Source organism: Mustela nigripes, chromosome 1, assembly GCF_022355385.1.
Source record: "Mustela nigripes isolate SB6536 chromosome 1, MUSNIG.SB6536, whole genome shotgun sequence".
Taxonomy (NCBI): Eukaryota; Metazoa; Chordata; class Mammalia; order Carnivora; family Mustelidae; genus Mustela; species Mustela nigripes.
In genome coordinates this window covers 93,818,003-93,836,034 of record NC_081557.1, presented here as the reverse complement: position 1 = coordinate 93,836,034, position 18,032 = coordinate 93,818,003, and the positions used below count along the sequence as shown (strand labels likewise).

The 18,032-nt window shown below is 55.3% G+C and overlaps 1 long non-coding RNA gene across 1 annotated transcript; it reads right to left on the bottom strand.

The window, feature by feature from the left end:
- Positions 1–4,539: 4,539 nt before the first annotated feature.
- Positions 4,540–13,335, bottom strand: LOC132012907 (uncharacterized). Its single transcript, XR_009402806.1, has 3 exons — positions 13,077–13,335; positions 10,371–10,442; positions 4,540–4,982 (listed from the first exon to the last, which is right to left on the bottom strand). It is a non-coding gene; the product is annotated as an uncharacterized LOC132012907 (long non-coding RNA).
- Between the last annotated feature and the right edge of the window lie 4,697 nt (positions 13,336–18,032).

Here is an 18,032-nt window from a genome sequence, read left to right as displayed (position 1 = left end):
TTTCCGACAAGGGCTGGTAACTGCTTCCTGTCTTTGACCCACTAGATTGGCTTCTGCTTAGAGACGCACACCGATGCCCTCTCCCACCTTCCAAGTTCCCAGCACCGGACTGGGGACGTGCTGGATGTAGGAAACCTCTTCGCGGAGCTCGCCACACTCCACTCCCTTGGCAGGGCTGGCCAGCAGATACCAAGACTCAAAACAGACATCACTAAACGACTTTGACCTTCCCTCTTCCCGAACCTAGAGGAGACTTTCCGATTTTCCTGAACACAAGCCTCTGAGCCACCACTTCCAGTCAAATCCTGGTTCTCTGGTCTCCCTTCATAACTTCCTTTCAAGCAGATGCCACTTTATATTCTACGAGCCCCTCGGGTCCCTGTATAGTGTAGGTGTTCAATATGTTCAATATGTATTTGGAGATGAAATAGGTAACTATTTTCCTAGACAGGTGCGCGCATTCCTACATTGTCCCAGGACCACAAAGGAAAGCTACTCCACAACTTTGCCTATGTGTCTGGTCAAGGCCAACTTTCTAACAATTCTTTCCCGTGTCTAACCCAAATCCTTCCTGCTGTGGGAGTCCACTGCTGGGCCCTTCCCCCACGGGAGACACCACACACTTGGAGAAGTGGAGACCTCCTCCCTCGCTGCCCTTTGTCCCTGCCCACAAGGTTAGACTCCGGTACTTAGCCGCCTCAGTCCGGGGGAACCCAACCTGCGCCAAGTAGATGGCCCTCGCTCCGGGCCCCCCCGGAGGACACGCTGCCCACCACGAGAAGGCCTGGAGACCCTTGAAGGCCCTCTCTTGCCGCAGCCACAGCTTCCTCATTAGCCTTTTGCCAGATTGATCCTTTCCCCGGTAGCCCGCAGCGCTCTGATTTGTCCTGCTGTCACCAGGACTAATGTTGATGGCGGCACCCCCCAGGGGCGTTGGGCTCTCCAGCCTCCTGCCAGAGGCCTCCAGGGAAATGGATGAGCAACTGACCTGCAAAATAAATACCAGGCTTCCCGGTTCTGATAAAGATTAAATATTGGAGGAGTCATTTCAAATGAATATATAAAAGCAAATGGAAGAAGCCTTTCTCGACACTGACAGACTGAACTACAAGCAAACAAAGAGAGATGTCTTCGGGGGAGCTCCGTGGGAGGGAAGCTGGAGGCTCAACGTGCGATCTGCCCACAAACACCCCAGCTTCAGGAAAGATTCCGGAACAGTCCCGCTTGCCTCCCTCCCCCTCCCCCACCCAGACGGCAGAAGAGAAAGTGCTAAGCTCCAAAGCCGTGTGCGCCAGCGTGATGCTGAAGTCAGCGCGGCTGACGCTGGCCCATCCAACCGAGGGAGAAGCCCCATTACTCAACACCATCTGCCTTCAGTGCGGGGCAGCCAAGAGCCGGGATTATTGGCGGGGATGGGGCTCTGAGGCCCCAAAGGAGAGAGGTGCCGGGGAAGGGCAAGGTCAGGTGGTGCCGAGACAGAACAGGGAGCCGGGAGAGAAGCCAAATGTCAGCAGATGGAGCCAGTGTTCCTTGAGCCGCGGGTGGAACAGGGTTTCTGGTCAGAAACTTCGCACAGATTGATGGTGCCACCGGAAACCCCCAGCAGCCAGGATCTCGGGTCTAGACCCGAAGGATGCTGGAGCGGGAAGAGAGCAGGAGGGAAGATAGATGGCCCTACACTGGGTGCCGCACCTCCAGGCCTCACTGAGCCCCCTGACAGCCCCCCCAAGATGGGGGTTCCTATCCTCGCTCTGCAGGTGGGGCCCGGGCTGCTGAACAAAGAGGTGGGGTGTGGACAGAAAGGGGCGAGGGTGTAGACCGAGCTCTCCCCGTGGCCCGGGGCACCGTGCGGATGATTTATCTAGCTCACGGACTCCTCATAAGTCTGGCCGTGGCTGCTGTTGACCTCATTTTCGCGGAGTCTGCCTCTGGGGCTCCGGGAGGCTGAGAGTACGCACTGTGGACGCAGTGGCCCAGCAGGGTCCAGCTCCGGGTCCCATTCTCTCTCTCACAGGGAGGGTTTGCAGGCAGCAAATACTGGGGGGATGTAAGAGGTGTCATTCAGTTTTAGGCAGAGCCTCCAACTTGGCTTGAGCCATAGAAAGCCTTAAGTGCATTTGCATGTGAAGGCAAAATTGGGGCGTCAGACCCCTTCAGCCTCTTCTTACCGCCATGGTGACAGCGCAGCCAGCCTGCTCTGGCCTGAGGGGCCTCCAGCGAGGACTTTTATCAGCCTCGTTTACGTGTCTCTTTTGCTACACCAGCACTGGAGCTATAAGAGCATCCAGGATGCACAACTCCAGGGGGCGCTGTTCACATAGAACATAACTTGCCATGGGGAGCCTGGGTGGCTCAGTGGGTTAAGCCTCTGCCTTCGGCTCGGGTCATGATCCCAGGGTCCTGGGATTGAGCCCCGCAAGGGACTCTCTGCTCAGCAGGGAGCCTGCTTCCCTTCCTCTCTCTCTGCCTGCCTCTCTGCCTACTTGTGATCTCTGCCTGTCAAATACATAAATAAAATCTTAAAAAAAAAAAAGAATATAACCTGCCATGACCTCCAGGCTACCCAGACACAGCCGGGCCCCAAGCCCCATCTTCCCGGGGGGCACGGCTCTTCGCCCAGATACAGTACAGAGGAGATGGGGTGCCCAGCACAAGGGGTAAAGAGTAATTTCAAGCACATTTCCACTTTTGGGTTCAGTGTGAGCCTGACATGGGGGAGCAGGGAGGAGGGCTCAGTGTGGTCACAATCTTCTTCATCCTAATAACTAATGTAGTTCACATCAACAAATACTGTCCAAGTACCCACTCAGCGCCCCCTTCCGTGCAGGCTGCTGGGCCAGGACAGTCCTTGCCCTCAAGAAGCCCCCTCTCTGCCTGGTCAGAGAGGACAGACACAGATGGTCCACGGATCGGGGAGAAAAATAACCTCGTTCCCTCCGTTGTAAACCAATTTCCCATCCCCAAAGCCCTCTCCCATGCATTTTTCATTCCATTTCCTCAAAGCAGGTGTTGCTATTCCCCTTTGGGGCCAAGAAATCCAGAGCCCAGCCAGGTGTGGGGTCTGCCCCAGGCTACCTGGCAGCCAGCAGCAGGTCTGGGGACAGCAGCGGGGACGGATCTCCCTAACCCTTCTCGGTTCCACCCCTGCACTGGCCATGCCTCTCCCCCAGGCATTCGGCTGCCTGGTGCCTTCGGAGAGCCAAGGGCTGGCTCCTGGGGCTCTGGCCGCCCTGTAGGACTCCCGACAGGGCAGGCCACTGGCCTGACTATCACAGCAGAGAGGGTCTATAGAGTCAGGGAAGAATGAAGTGTCCAGAACAATTCCCATCTCCTGGCCTCCACTTCTCTCTGCATTACTGTGCAACTGTTTCCCCGGGCACCAGGACAATTTAGCAAGCGTATTTTGCATCACGCCAGCAATTTCTGACATGAAGTCTCCCTGGGCTTTCTCAGGTCACCTCTCCTTCTCCAACACCCCCTCACCTGGCTGCAGGGGACAGCAGCAGGCGCTACCTGGGGCCAGCCAGGCTCGCCTGGGAGAATGACCCCCTCCCAGGCAAACTCTTGGCTCCCATGGCTGCCCGGGACCTCTGATGGTTCAGGGGCTGCCCTGAACCCCCTCCACAGCAGCTACGCTCGCACCCATTTCACAAAGGCAGAAACTGAGTCACGCAAACATTACTTGACCTGCTCTGTAGGGAGGCTGTCTGTCGATTTCCGCATCTCATTTTTCCCCCCATTCTTCTTTCTATCTCCTCCAGGAGAAAGAGCCAGGCTACCCCCATTTTCTCCATGCTTTGGCCCAAGGTGATATTCAAAATCTGTAGCATCTTCTGATGCAAGGGAACAAATGCCCTAGGGGCCAGCTTGGTCTTGAAAGCCCCCTGTTGTGCCAGGTGCAACCCTTTAGAGTGTACCCTTCAAGGATGGGGGGGGGCGCTCTGGGCCAGGGGCGGAGCAAGGGAGGAGCCTCAAGGCAGCGAGTCTGTAGGAAGCATTTCAACATCTGTTCCCCTTGCAAGGTCCTCTGCTGCTCTATCAGCCCTATTTGCCAATGCTGATCCTCGGCGCTCAAGTTCCGGTGCCCCCCCAACCCTCCTCAACTTCTCGGTCTCTCTCTCTGCTTTTCTCTTACGCCCTTCCTCTGTCTCTCCTTTTAATGTAAAGATGAAAGAAAGGGGCAGGTTCATTCCAATAATTTGAGATCCCTCATACAGGAGGAGGACATGCAGGATTTACAGGCGAACAAAAGGGAAAGTTCGAAGAGGCTGAGAATGTTCGCGTGCCTATTAAAAATCAGCCAGGCTGAGGCCGTCCTGACTAGCAGACAGGGTCTGTAGCTCCCGGGAAGTGGTACTTAAGGGAATTTGCAATTAAGAGAAGCTTGGAGCCTTGCCACAGATTGCTTCCCTCTTTTTTTTTTTTTTTTTTTTTTTAAAGCATCACAAGGCAGGGACCTAAATGGAAGAGGACAATAATGTAAGGTGACAGATGCCAGTTTGGCAGAAAACACCAGAAGACCAAGTTCCTTACCTAGAGCGTCTGTGCCACTGCCACGCGCTCAACACTCCATCTCAGTCTGCAAGCCAGAGTCTTGGTGGCTGTCCAGGGACAGCTGTCCCAGTTCCTGAGAAGTGGGCTCCAGAACCAGCATCCAGGTCCCTCCAGCCCATCTTGAGTAAACATGGGCATCTGCAGGCAGGAGCCCCAGCCCCCCGCCCCCGGCAGACAGGCCTGCTCCAGGAACCCTGCCGCCTCCTGCGGGGGGTAGGACGCTGCTGCGCCCCACGCCAGCTCTTCCAGGGACTTGGCAGCCCCGTCCGCCAGGAGCCACATCCATCTCTGAAGAAGGCTTGTTTCTGTTTTCAGAAGCAACTGGCACAGGGGGCCTGGGAGGGATGGTTTGTAGCTCAGGGCTGGGTCACTCGGGAGGAACAGGGGCTGCTCCTGCTGGCCAGCTTTGGGAGTAGGCGATCCGAAACCTGGTGATTAGAAGAGTAGAATGTTCGGTGAGCTTTATAGAAGTGCAGAAACCTAGGATCCACCTTCAGATACCGCGGTTCAGAACAGCCATGGATCGGTGTGTTCTTCAGCTCAAAATTCCCCCAGGTGATCGTGCTGTGCCAGACGGGTTGAGAACCAGGGATCCATCTGGCAGGATCTGGAGGCCCTCTCTCCCCAAGAGCTCCCCAACTACTCCTTCTGCTAGTGCCTCCTTCTCTGGGGTTAGAAGTGACACAAGGACCCTTGCACCAGCCTTCTAGACCCTTCCCACCCTGTCATCGAGCTGAAGCTGGTATGGCTGCAGGAAGCAGGTGTGCACATGTGTTCACACACATGCATTCATGCACTCACATGTGTTAACACACATGTGTTCATGCACGTGTGCAAGTGCTCCGTAGTAGGGGAAGGGGACCGACCACAAAGGACAGTGCAGGACACAGACACAAGCTTGTCCCCCATCCTTAGAGGGCTCCCTGGCCTCCCTGATGTGCTTCATGGTCACTCTATCCGCCACAGCTTGGTCCCCGGTCAGTGACAGGTCTCCCTCTACAACATTCCCCGCCAGCTCCCGGGACTGGTTTTCAGCCCCATCCTTGCCACAGCTTCACGAAGCCCTTCGTGGTTTACAAAGTCGTCTTCACACGTATTTCATTTCATCTCATCTTTGTGGCATCTGCTGTGGACCAAAGGTTTGTGCCCGACCCCCCGTACCCAATTTATATGTTGAAATTCTAGCCCGCCAAGTGGTGGTAGCAGAGCTGGGGCCTTTGATTAGGTCATAAGGATGGGGCTCTCATGAGTGGGATTAGTGCCCTATGAAAGAGTCCCCACAGAGCTCCCACATCCCTCCTGCCACAGGAGACTGCATCAGAAAGACTCATCTAGGAAGCAGGGAAGCAGGCCCTCAACACACTGCACCTGCCGACGCCTCGATCTTGGACTTGTAGCCTCCAGCACTGTCGGAAATAAATAGTTATATTTAGTAATAAATAATATAATAAAATATGTAATATGTATCATAATATAATATATTATAATATAATAATATAACAAATATATAATATAAATAATAAATAATAAACAATAAGTTATTGTTTATAAGCCACTCAGTCTACAGGAATTCTTTACAGCCGTCCTGTCCAAAGGACCAAGGCAGCATCTGTGAGGACACCTGCACGCCTCCATTTCACTGGTGAGGAAACAGATTCAGAAAGGAAAGTAAGTGACCTGCCCCCTGGCTGGACAGCACGTAAGGACACGGCAGGCAGGGCCTTGGATTTGATTCCTAATGCTAAATGCTGAGTCTTTTGCAGAGACATGTGTACGTGCTCAGTGAACAGGGCTCAGGGCACAGCGCTCTGCAGATGAGCTGACTTGCGGTTAGCAGGGTCAGCAGTGGCATCTACCCCCAGTCATCAGAGTAAGATCCTACGTCCCCTCCCAAGAGGACAAATGCATCAGAGGGGCATTCAGCTCTTGCCTCATTCAGAGGCGTGGCCTCCTGTTGGGACCTGTCACTCTTAACAGGGTTCTGGGTTCACTTGTGTGGGGCCTGAAACTGTGGGAGGCAGAGGGCTGACTCTGGGGAGGTGACGCCACTCATCTTGGAGAGGGGAGAGGTTCACCCTCACAGGGTGAGGTAGGTGGCTGTCCCTGTCCCATGATCAGGGCTGCTTCTTTCGGGAGCCTGGGCCCAGCGACCATCGAGTCAGCGCACACACACATGCAAGCACACTCGCACACGCACACACACACACAGAAGCCAGACCTCTGGGTCTCTGGCACGAGGGCTCTCCCTCTACCATAAGAGATTCTTTGCAAAGGCAAAGACTCAGCTCGCCTCCCAGACAGATGGATACTCGAGGACACTTGGGTGCTGGACCCCACATCCTGGGACTGGGCTCCTTGTCCTGGCCCAGTGTGGGAGACCCGCCTCAGTACAGAGCCGCTGACTCCTCCCGGAGTTGGGCGCCCGGCCTCCAACCCACCTCGGATCTGTGTAAGCTGTGGGACTTCGGGGTCCCTGCTCAACCTCTCTGTGTCTCAGCTTCCTCCGCTAAAACACAGTGTGCGGTTATACCGAACAGCCCTGCAGAGCCAACAAACGGAGTCCGCGATTTCTCAGTGCGCTCGCTCTTAAAGACAACCGCGGGTTTGTGCCGGGCCAGCTCTACGGACCAAGTGCCAAGGGCACACCATCTCCTTTAACGCTCCGAATGAGAAGCAGCTTTTGTGAGCCCTTGTGAGCAGAGAGAAAAGAAGCTCAGAGTGGTTCAGTCACTCACTCAACATGGAATGGCTGTCGGGGCGGGGGGCAGCATGGGGACTCCGGGGGCTCTGGGTCTCACCTGACCACGGCGCTATCCTTACCTCTTTACACTGCTTATGGAAAGTAATGTCTTCTCTTCGAAACAGGAGTGCACCTCACCAAAGTAAAATTCGTTTAGGTAAGAAGCGGGGAACTTGCAATCTAATTAGATCCAAGGCCACCGTTCAAGCACGGTGTTCCAGACATGTACGGCTGGGCCAGCATCCTACAGGGCCACTCGCCGTGCTTCTGTGCCACACACTGCTTCTCTCAGAGTCGATACTGGATATCTTCTGCTTTTGCTAACCAGCTGCCGTTTGGCCTTCTCTGGCGGAGACAGAACTCCCATTTCTCTCTGGGGAATCCATCCCTGCTTTGGATGCAGCTGGCTCCAGGGGGAAGGGGAGGCAAGTGCGTCATCTAACCCGGGAATGATGGGTCCATCATTTCCCTGGCTGTGGTCATGGTCTGGGAGATGTTCCTATGACCTGACAAATCCGATGAGACACAAAACATTTTAAAAAATGGTCTAAATGAGCCTGTTGAGAACTCTTTTTTTTCACTCTCTGCAACATTGGATTTGGTTCCGGCAGGCTGTAGGCTCCAAGCTGGGAGCGGTCCCATAGCCACTGCTTAAGGCTTGTCTTAAGAAGCTGACCTAAAAGGGAACAAGGCTGGTACCTAAAAATATCAACCTTCCCTGCCCCTGCCCTCACTTGATTTTAAGCCTGTTTGAGTCTTCTGTTCTTGTCACTTGCAACCAGGAGAGCCCTAACCGACGTAAGAGCATTAAAGAGGTCAAGAAGCCCAACTACGTGGTTTCAGCCTCCGTCCTCGTAGGAGTGAGTCACTTCGAAGGGGAAATCTCCTTGCTAAGAAAGATCACCACCTGCCTGGCATTTCTGGGGATCCCTGGACCTCTGGACTGTGGGAGTGCCAGGAGTTTCTCTGACAATAGAGTCAACCTCTGGGATCCCTTGGAACAACCTGGCTGGTCACAAAGGCCTGAGAGTTGGCAGTGACAAGTCACCTTTCCCCTCCCTCAGATGGGGAGACCCATCAGGGCTGCCCTGGGGAAGGCCAGTGCACCTAGAAGAACCGATCTCTCCCAACAAGCCAGCGATCGGAAAGGCCACCCACTTGGGGACACTTCCAGACACAAGGTTTAGATAAATTCATAAATCCATGTAAATTTGCATACGGTAAGCCCTCAGTTGTGCCTTCCCCATTCATAGAGTGAAGTTCTAACTCTACCTCAGAATGTGGCTGTACTGGAGAGAGAGCCTTGCAAATGAGGTCACATGGGTGGGTCCTTGTCTTCTCTGTGAGCAGAGATGAGGACAGAGGCGTGCACAGAGGGAAGACCACGCAACGACACAGGGAGAAGACGGCCATCCACAAACCAAGGACAGAGGCGTCAGAGGCCTCAGCCAGCCTCAGTCGGTTGTTGGTAAGCACACCTTCTCGAAAAGCCTTGATCTCAGTCCAGCTTCCACCACTATGAGAAAGTCAATTTCTGTCCTTCAAGCCACCCAGGCTCTGGTCCTGTGTTAAGACAGCCCTAGCTTCAAACAAATACAGCACATAAGTTAAATTTTATAAATGGTGATAGAAGAATATATACTCTTAAATGCATGTGTATACTGCATGGGTATACAGACATGTCTTAGGTCTGTATCTGCCTGTGCATCTTGGACTCCGTCTGTCTCTTTGTATGCCTATGCTTGCTAGCAACCTCCACCTCTCCTCCCCTGTCACAGAACAAGACCCACTTTCCTCCTGGGTGCCCAGCACTCCAGCACTCTGTCCCCACACGGCCCGCGCTTTGCTGTCACCCAACGCTGGCCATGTCCCAAACAGGTGACCCTGGTCTCAGGCCGCGCATGGTGGACGTGCAATGGACGGAGGCTTGCACTGCAAGGCTACAAGCTTCCATCAGCTTTCCAAGAGTTGGAGAGTCACTTCCTCCTGCCTGTGCACACCTCTGCTGAGACATGTACTCCCCTGTGAGCTAACTCTCCATTTGTGGGTTGTCTCCCCTCCGCTGTCCCGGCAGCCCCTGCGATCCTTGCAGTGGGGCTTGGTCCAGGTTGGATGGAGAGTGTGCAGAACGGTGGGAATGCCCCGGCCTCCCGGGCAAGCTGCTTGCTCAGGGAGGGCGTGGGTGGCAGGGGTCTCTTGCCCCCTCCAGAAGGGACCAAGGGCACAGTTCCTGCGTGCTCCACTGCGGAGGGAGCCCAGCTGATTTTGCAAACAAAAGCCTCCAGTTCCACGAGGGTGGAGAGAGAATTGCAGGGGCTCTCGACAGCAAATTAGGCATTTAAAGCCAAGCGCAGTGGCTTTCGGAGATTAAATGCATTATAGATTCGCTAAACACCAGGCGAGCCGAAGAAAAGGTAGACAGCTCCTGCTCCCGGTGGGCAGCCGGTGGGCGGGGCACGGGGCCTCGCGCAGTCACGCCGCCCGGACACCAGGCGTAGGGGCCTCATTTTTCACTTGCAGTCAAGGCCACGGACCCTCCTCTCCCAGTCCCAGAAACAGGGTCCTTCGTTGGGCTCCTTTCACAGGCCTCACTGCCCGAGAGAAGAGAAAATTATCTGGAGATAATGGTGCTGATTATGGGATGCAGCGGGCACCGTGCCCATGAGGATGGGGATGCCTGGCTGGTCTGTCTGTTGGTGCCCCGGCGGGTCCCTGCGCTCCTGCCTCACCCTAACTGCCGCGGCCGGGGGTTGTGTCTCTTCCCGGAATGGGGGCACATTTAGGCTCCTTGGCAAGTTCATTTTTTCTCTTCATTTCATCCTTTTTTTTTTTTAAATCCAGAAAAGCAAGAGAGTTCTAGAGTGCAGAGCATTGAGAGAAGAGGAGTGGGTGAGATTCCAGGAGGGGGACAATGGGAGTCCGATTCAGGGCGTCCGAGGAAGTGGGCGCTGCTGGTCCCCGCACCTGCCACTGACCCAGCTTGGGGAGTCTGGGGAAGGCAAGTGCCCCTGGGGACTCCCTCATCATCCGCACTGGGAAGCAGGAGCCCAGCCAAGCCAGGGCTGCCATCCCCTACCTCACAGTCAGGCGGGCGGGATCTCCAGGCTCCTGAAGAAACGTCCGGGGACTGGGCGATTCTCAATCTCTTCTGAAAAGGAGAAAGAAGAAAATGAACTTGAGTTGTAGCTTGAAGGACTCTGATTAGACCTAAAAAAAGAGAACGATCACAAAGGGCTGCTGTCAAACCAGGGGACTGGATGTGCCAGAAAGTTTCCAAACTTCCTTTTCCTTAAAACTTTAAGGACTCAGGGCAATGCACAGAGAGACGATGCATGTGCTTCCGCTGGGGTGGGGCTGGACAGACCTCCCAGGCCTCTGAGACTCCTGGGCCGCCTTCCTCACTCCTCCCACTTGTCATCTGGTTCCTCCTCCCCCAGGCCAGACTCACCCCAGGCAGCCTGCGTCCCTGGTTTGGTCTGATCCACCCCCACCTGGCAGGCGGGTGTATTATCCCTAAAACAAGCACACGGAAGTTCCCTGACTTTGCCCAAGTCACCCCTGGCTGTGCGTGGGCATTGAATCTGAACCCAAGTCCGACTGCTTTCCAAAGCCACCCTTTCTCCAAGGCGCCCTTCCTCTCTTGCTAGAAAGAGGCAGGGGGGAAGGGGGGCGGTGAGGGTTCTGAGAGCATCTCCAAGCAAACTCAGATGGGAGCCACTGCTCCCCACGCTGAGGAAGGAGCCACATTCCGGGCGAAGGAAGGGTGACCTCCGAGAGGCAGGTCCTGCCTGCATCCTCCCTTCCAGAGGTGGCCGCCAAGCCCCGGGCCAGGGCTGAGGAGGGGTGGGGGGGCCTCCCAGGATGCCCAGCGGGTGGAAGCGCCCAGCCCAGGACTTCAGAGACTGCAGGCTGACAGCAGCCACCTGTGATCAAATATTCTTTTTGCTCCTTTTTCGGGCTAGGAGAATCGCTGCTTCGGGGCCACGTGCTTCCCAACAGTGTGGAGCAGGGGGCCGTGGCATCCTGGGAGAGAGGAGGGACGGTCAGCCCTGGAAGGACTGGGAGCAGAGCCGGACCCCTGAGCAACCCCAGAGCCCCCACCTGCAGCCCCAGGAGCCACTTCCAGAGGGCATGGCTTCGAGAACAAAGAGCTCCACTGGCCTTGCTTCCCCACACCCACTAGCTCACCTGAGAGCCCAAGGTTCAAATGCCCCAGGTGTGAATGCAAAGCCCAGGCCCAGGGCCCAGAGTCATGGCTGCAGGTTAGCGAAAAGAGAGGGGGGAGACCAGAGACACAGGACGCAGGATCCATCTCCACTGCCCTCCTCCCTGGGCTGGGGCGTCGTGCCGTCGGCCCATGGGACTTCTTCTATCCTATTTCTTCATCAGCAAGGGTGAGGAGGACATCTATGTCAGAGAGCAGCGGGGAGGGGTCAGTGAGTGAGCGCGCCCACAGGGTCTGCGAGGATGCCTGCCGTGGAGTGAGCACCGTGGGAGTGCCAGCTGTCTTGCTTGTTGTCCCCACGGTCCCCACTGCTCCTGCTACTGGGAAGAGAATGGAGGAAGCCGTACCTACATGGGGGCAGGAGATGCAGAGACGAGGTCTGGTGTTCTTTTTAATGAGGCTCCTTCCTTCCCGCTCTCCCCACCCCAATATGCAGGAGCCTGGCCCCAGGCTCCTTCCCGGATGTCAGTCCCAGCCTTACTCAGACAAAGGCCTGGCCTTCTAAAGAGACTGGGTGGACAGGGGCACGATCTGGCCCAGGTCTTAGCACTGAGAAGGACCTCTGTCCCAGGAAGCTCCTCAGCCCCAGGCAAACCCGGTAGCTGGTCATCCTTCATCAACTGTCACCTCCGAGAAGACAGAAGTGGGGCCACACGTTCAATCACATACGAAGTCCTTTAGTACACAATGCACTGGGGCCTGAACACCCCTCCTGCCTCCTCCTCCCCTCTCTCTCCCTTCTTATTTATTTAGCCTGGATTCTCCTCTTCTCTCTCCCCTTACCTGCTCTCAAGGCAGGTGCACACACACCTGTGAAAAGGCAGAACCCAAGGCCAGATAATAAGGGAGGAAGGAAGCCTGTGAATTACCAGGACCTGGGGGCTGGGAGGGGGCCCAGCCCTACCTCATTGCTTATCAATACCGAGGTTCTTGCTGGCTACACTGTTTCTCACCAAGTCCAAATCCCCTCTGAGTGGTCCTGGAGACACTGGTGACCAGAGGTCGGGAGGTGGCTGAGAGGTTGGAGAAGGAACAGGGGCTGGACCCCCACCCCTAAGGCCCAGTGTCCCTTCCTCCGCACATGGGCTCACATTGCTATTCATCTCATCAAGGTTTTCCCAGCAGGAGAGACGGGCGCCCGCTGATGTCCGGGAGTCTGCGCGCCGGTCAGTTTAACGCAAAGGGATGGGGAGATCAGAGAGCAAGCGCGGGCTCGGGGCTTAGGAAAGAGCGAGCCCCCGTGCACGGGAGCCAGTGCGCAGGTCTGAGTGACAACCTTTGAGCCCCGGCACTCAGTTCTGAGAGAAAAACAAGCCAGAGTGGAAGGAAGAATGGGGGAGGGGGGCCAGGGAGGCGCCGGAGAGGGCTCCTGGGATGGGTCCCAGGGCTGGTGCCCCTCCCGGCACCCAGTAGGGGCTCACTGAGGTCCCACCCATGGAGGAAACTTGGCTGTCTTTGGTGCCCCTCTCCTCGGCCACCCCCCCACCCCGCCTCTTGAGGACTTGATGAGTCAGAAGGCGCAGGGAGAGCACAGTGGAGGGCCTCGCCCTTACAGACCTGCTCTGCTTTGCAGACCGGAACTGGGAAAGGGGTTCTGGAAGGGTGTTTCCAAGAGTGCTGTCTTCCAGAGCTGTGTTCTCTGACCTCGGCCCCTTGCACCTTTCCCCAGATGCCTTGGTGCGTTGGGTGGGGGGGTAGAGGGCGGCACACCTCGCCTCCCTCAGCCAGGGACCGAGCTCCGGGCAGGAGGGAGACCCTTGGGCAGGAAGGAGCATCGCGCATTGGGTCTCTGCTCTCTGCAGCCTCCTTTCTGGAGCAGAAGCTGGCATAGCTGCCTCCCACTAGTCCCTAATATTGCTCAAGCTGCAAAAGCAGACCACACCTCGCAGCGGTGCCAGTGAAAGGCGGGGCTGACCTAGGGCCAGGCCCACCCCAGGGGCCTTTCCCAGTCACCCAGGCTGGAAAGTGGGTTGGGTCACCCTGGGATTTGTAGGAAGACCAAGCCTTTCCCCAGTCCCCTGGATGCAGAGAACCTGTCCTCGTCCTAGCACCTAACAGACGGAATGTACCCCCCCTTTGGTCCATGAAAATGTAAACACCCTTGAGAACATTTATTTTTAAACCTCTGCTCCCCACACCTAGGAAAGTGCTGGGCTCAATTAAAATGGTTGAACGAAGACCTGGATTAGGCAGCAGCAGCAACCCATCCCACCGCCCCACTTTACAGATGATGAAACGGAGGTAGAAATCATCAACTCACTCCTAAGGATCCCTGTCCTCCCTGCCCCCCCACAACAGCCTTAGGCTTTTAGGGAATGCAGCGTATCAACAACCAGTGTGCCCTGGAACTGAACAGTCTTCCCTCTGTCCTTTCTGGCAGCGAAGATCAGCTGAAAACACCCCCCCCCACACACACACGGAGGGGGCGGGAAGGGGGGTGCTTGTCAGGGGAAGTAAAAGGTGCCATCTTAGAAAGTCTTCAAGCCCCACATCCAAGTGCTTGGTGGTATCAAAAGCTGTCCCCACTACGCTTCTGTCTTTTACTGTGTAGAAAGGCGGGGTGTGGGGGGGGGCTTCAAATTACTTTAGCTATAGATCTCACAATTATTCTCCCTCTCTCTAATTTGGATGTTAATGTATTAGCTACAGCCTTGCCTTCTAGGCTAGAGATTGTCCCCCCCCCCCCCGAAATTATACATCCAGATAGAGTAGTGTTCATTAAAGTAAGATTAGGAGAGGATGCTATGTGAGAGGTATGTAATCTTTTGCAAATGGTTAGTAAATTGGAACTACCCCAATTACCATCTTGTTCATCACACAGGGCTGAATTACTCTGCCTGGGACGGAAGTCTCAGCCACAGCTCTGCTCAGCGCACATTTCATAAATATTGTATACACATGATATTCTCAACCATCTGCTTCGCTGGTCGCCGAGCACATTTTCTGACTTTCTGGTTGACTGCAGAGAGTGGCGGGAGCGGGGCGGCTGTCCTGCCTGCCGGCCTCAAAGCCCAGCTGGGCAGGCTCACCCGCCCTCCCCAAGGGCTCTGCCGACACCACGTGCCTCAGGCACACGCCGCGCACCCCACTCAGGACCGTGCCCCTCACCAGGGAAGACGGCCCCACCAGTGTCTCTGCTTGGCTCCAGGGGTCTCGCCGAGCAGACACCCCCCCATGTCCTGGGGGGCTGTTCCGGAAGACATCATCTCTAGAAGGGGTGCACAGAAGCTGAGAGGCTGACTCAGAGAACATGCTCCCTCCCTGACCCAGGATGCAGTGGGAGGCTGGGACCGTGTCCTGGGTCAGCTGCAGGGTTCAGCCTCTGGCTGGTGGGGGCCTCCGGTCTGCAACTTGGGGTGGTGCATCCACCATTCTCACAGTCCAGCTCTCCTACCCACCCCTTTGGTTGGGCCAGAGCTGCTCTTGCTGACCACTTCGTTTCCCTAAAATCCCATTTCCGCCCAAGAGGCTGTGCAGTATAGTGTTTTAGAGGGAGGGTCCTGGCGTCAGAACATCCGGATTTAAAGCCTGCCATGCTGTCGACCTGTTATGTGATCCTGAGCAATTAGTTTAACCGATCTGTGTCAGGTTTCCTACCTGTAAAATGGGTATAATTATAATACTAGTACCTACCCTCTAAGGTTTTGGTGAGTTGACACTTAGAACAGTAGCTGGCATACAGTAAGTGCTCAATAAATGTCAGCTGTTATTTATTACAAGGGTATCTTGGGTCTCTTCCTGAATCTCGGTATTCCCCACAAACAGCAAGTGTATCTGTAGAATGCTTGGGCTAGATACAAACTGTAAGCAAGAAGGCACCAGGGAGAAGGGGCCGGATCCTTCTAAGGCACCCTGTGGTGACATACATTATTTCATTTCTTTCTGACAGGTCCTTGAAACATACATAGATTTACGTCCGTTGTACCGATGAAGAAGGTGAGGCACGGAACATTTTAAGAAGCAGATTTCTTGTTGCTGCCTTTTAAAAACATTTCGTGTACTATTTGTTTTACAATAAAATCCCAAATCCTTAACATAGCCCATGGAATCCTCCTGATCGGGTTCTACCTCGCGGCCTTTTTCATCCCCTGCTGGTCCCTGGCACTCCTGCCTTGCCGGCCTGGTCTCTGTCTGTTTCAGGGCCTTTGGCCATGCTTGTTTCTTCTGCCTGGGCGTGACCTCTCTGTCGCTTTTTGCTGAGATCCTTCCTAGGCATCCCTCTGGTCTCACCTTTCACCTCCCCAGAGAAGCCTCCCTGGGACCCTCCAGACGGGATACGCCCCCCACCCCTTACGCGTGCTTGGATAGCGGCCACCGTGTCCCTTTCACAGCTCCTCTCACCATCGTCACCGAACATGCCACTGCATGTGTGTTGTTTGGCTTACTGGGAGCAGGACTCATGGGGGCACGGTCTATATTAGCCAGGAGAGGCGGCAGCTTTGCCACAGAGATGTGAATCCCTAATGTCACGTTTCTCTGCCATGCTGTGTGTCCCACGATCACTTGGGGATTGGGAACAGCAAAGACGCTAGCACCGTGTGCTATGCCCTCGGGAACACCTGCCCTTCTCAGTGGGCGGCAGGGGTGGGGGACAGAGACTGTAGACTTGTGTGTGGGACATCCCCTCTGGTCCCTGCCACATACCCCGTCCAATGACGAGGGGGCTGGGACCTGGGGTGGAAGCAAGTGGGGTATTTGATCTGCCACGGAAACCTTATCCAGCTTGTTCCCTTGTGTGCTCACCATGCCTCGTGCACTGCCAGGGACATAGTAGGACTCCCCAAATAGCTGTGGAATGGGTGCGGGTGTCTGTGCGGGTCCGGCAGGATCACCGGGTGAGCCGTGGAGCTGGGCCTCGGACCACGATGCTCCTGATTTCCTATCCGTTGGCCTTTGCACTCTGCCTGGTTGTCTCCTGTTTTCTGGAACCCTTTTCTCTGTACACAGAGGACAGAGGAGCGAGCGTTTAGACACTTAATAGATTTGTTTTTCCTGATGAAGGTGATGAAAGCTGCATGTCCTCCAATCAGCCTTGCAATCAGGCGTGCAGCCACTCACGCGAGACAAGTGGCAATTCAAATTCAGCGAGCGTTTCTTAAGTGCCTACTATGTGCCGGGCGTGTCCTCTCGGCATGTGTGCACAAAGGGCTAGTGCGCTGAGCACCCTGCTTCCTGCTTTCCAGGCTCAGTAGTGGAGCTGGACTCAAAGGCTGGCGGGCTCAAAGCCCAGCACCCTTTCCCCTGCAGCAGCCAGGGGCTCCCCTGCGTCAGAATCTTCTAGAAGACACCTGGACCTGCTGGCTGCTAGGCCCTGCTCCTAGAGCCTCTGATTCAAAAGATATGGGTGGGGCCTACAGATCTGCATTGTGAACGAGCTCCAGGCATGCCCCTCCCTGCAGCATGCTGTCTGGTGGTCGGTGGCAAGGCACAGGTCCGTCATTAAAGGTGGCTCAGGGGTCTTGGCTGGGGAGGAGGGATCAGGAACATCACCCTTCGGTGGCCGGTGTTTGGCACATCTCTGTGAGGCCACCTGTAATCGAAGTGTATAAAATGAGAGGGTTGGACTGGATGAGCTCGGAGGTGCCCTACAGATCAGACATTCTGGATTCTATGATTGGATGAACAAAACCAAAGATACAGATTCCATTTAAGACTAGGTGGGAAGTGCTACAGACTAAAAATCGTGTAACACTAAGCGCCCAGGGGAGTCAAGGAGTCCTCCAAGTAGCCGGTGTGAGCTCACCGTACCGCGGAGCCCCGGGGAATCCAGGACACGTGTAAGAGGCGACCCCGCTGTGCAAGGAGCTAACAGCCCGGCGTGGAGAGACACACACACTCGGGACGATGCTAGGAAAACATGTCAGGATAGAACCAAGTGTTAATTGGTGTGAGTCTGTCTAGGGGCTCCTGGCCGCCGGGTCTGAGAAGCCCCAAGGAGGAGGTAGGACTCCCGGAGCCTAGAAGTTCAACAAGAACATACAAGCAACATTTGCACAACCCCATAGCATTTTTATCTACCCGGTCCCCACAACTTGGGGTGAGGTGGGTATTTTCAGGTTGAAGAAACAGACTTGGAGCCTTGCCCACAGTCAACTTTTATTGCAAAGGAGTCGGGATTTGAACCTAGCCCATGTCGGGGCACCTGGGTGGCTCAGTGTGTTAAAGCCTCTGCCTTTGGCTCAGGTCGTGATCCCAGGGTCCTGGGATCAAGCCCCGCATCGGGCTCTCTGCTCAGCGGGAAGCCTGCTTCCTCCTCTCTCTCTGCCTGACTCTCTGCCTACTTGTGACCTGTCAAATAAATAAATAAAAATCTTAAAAAAAATAAAAAACCAAAGCCCGTGTCCTTTGGGAGACTGGGCAGGAGGGACAAGAGGGATGGTACCCCTTGCCCAGGCCACACGGGGGTCCAGAGGGAGGTGAAGTAGCAGAAGAGGCTGGCTGGGGGAGACATCTGCTGACTCAGAGCCCCCAGACGCCTCCCTGCTATGATGGGGAAACTAAAGCTCGTGCAAG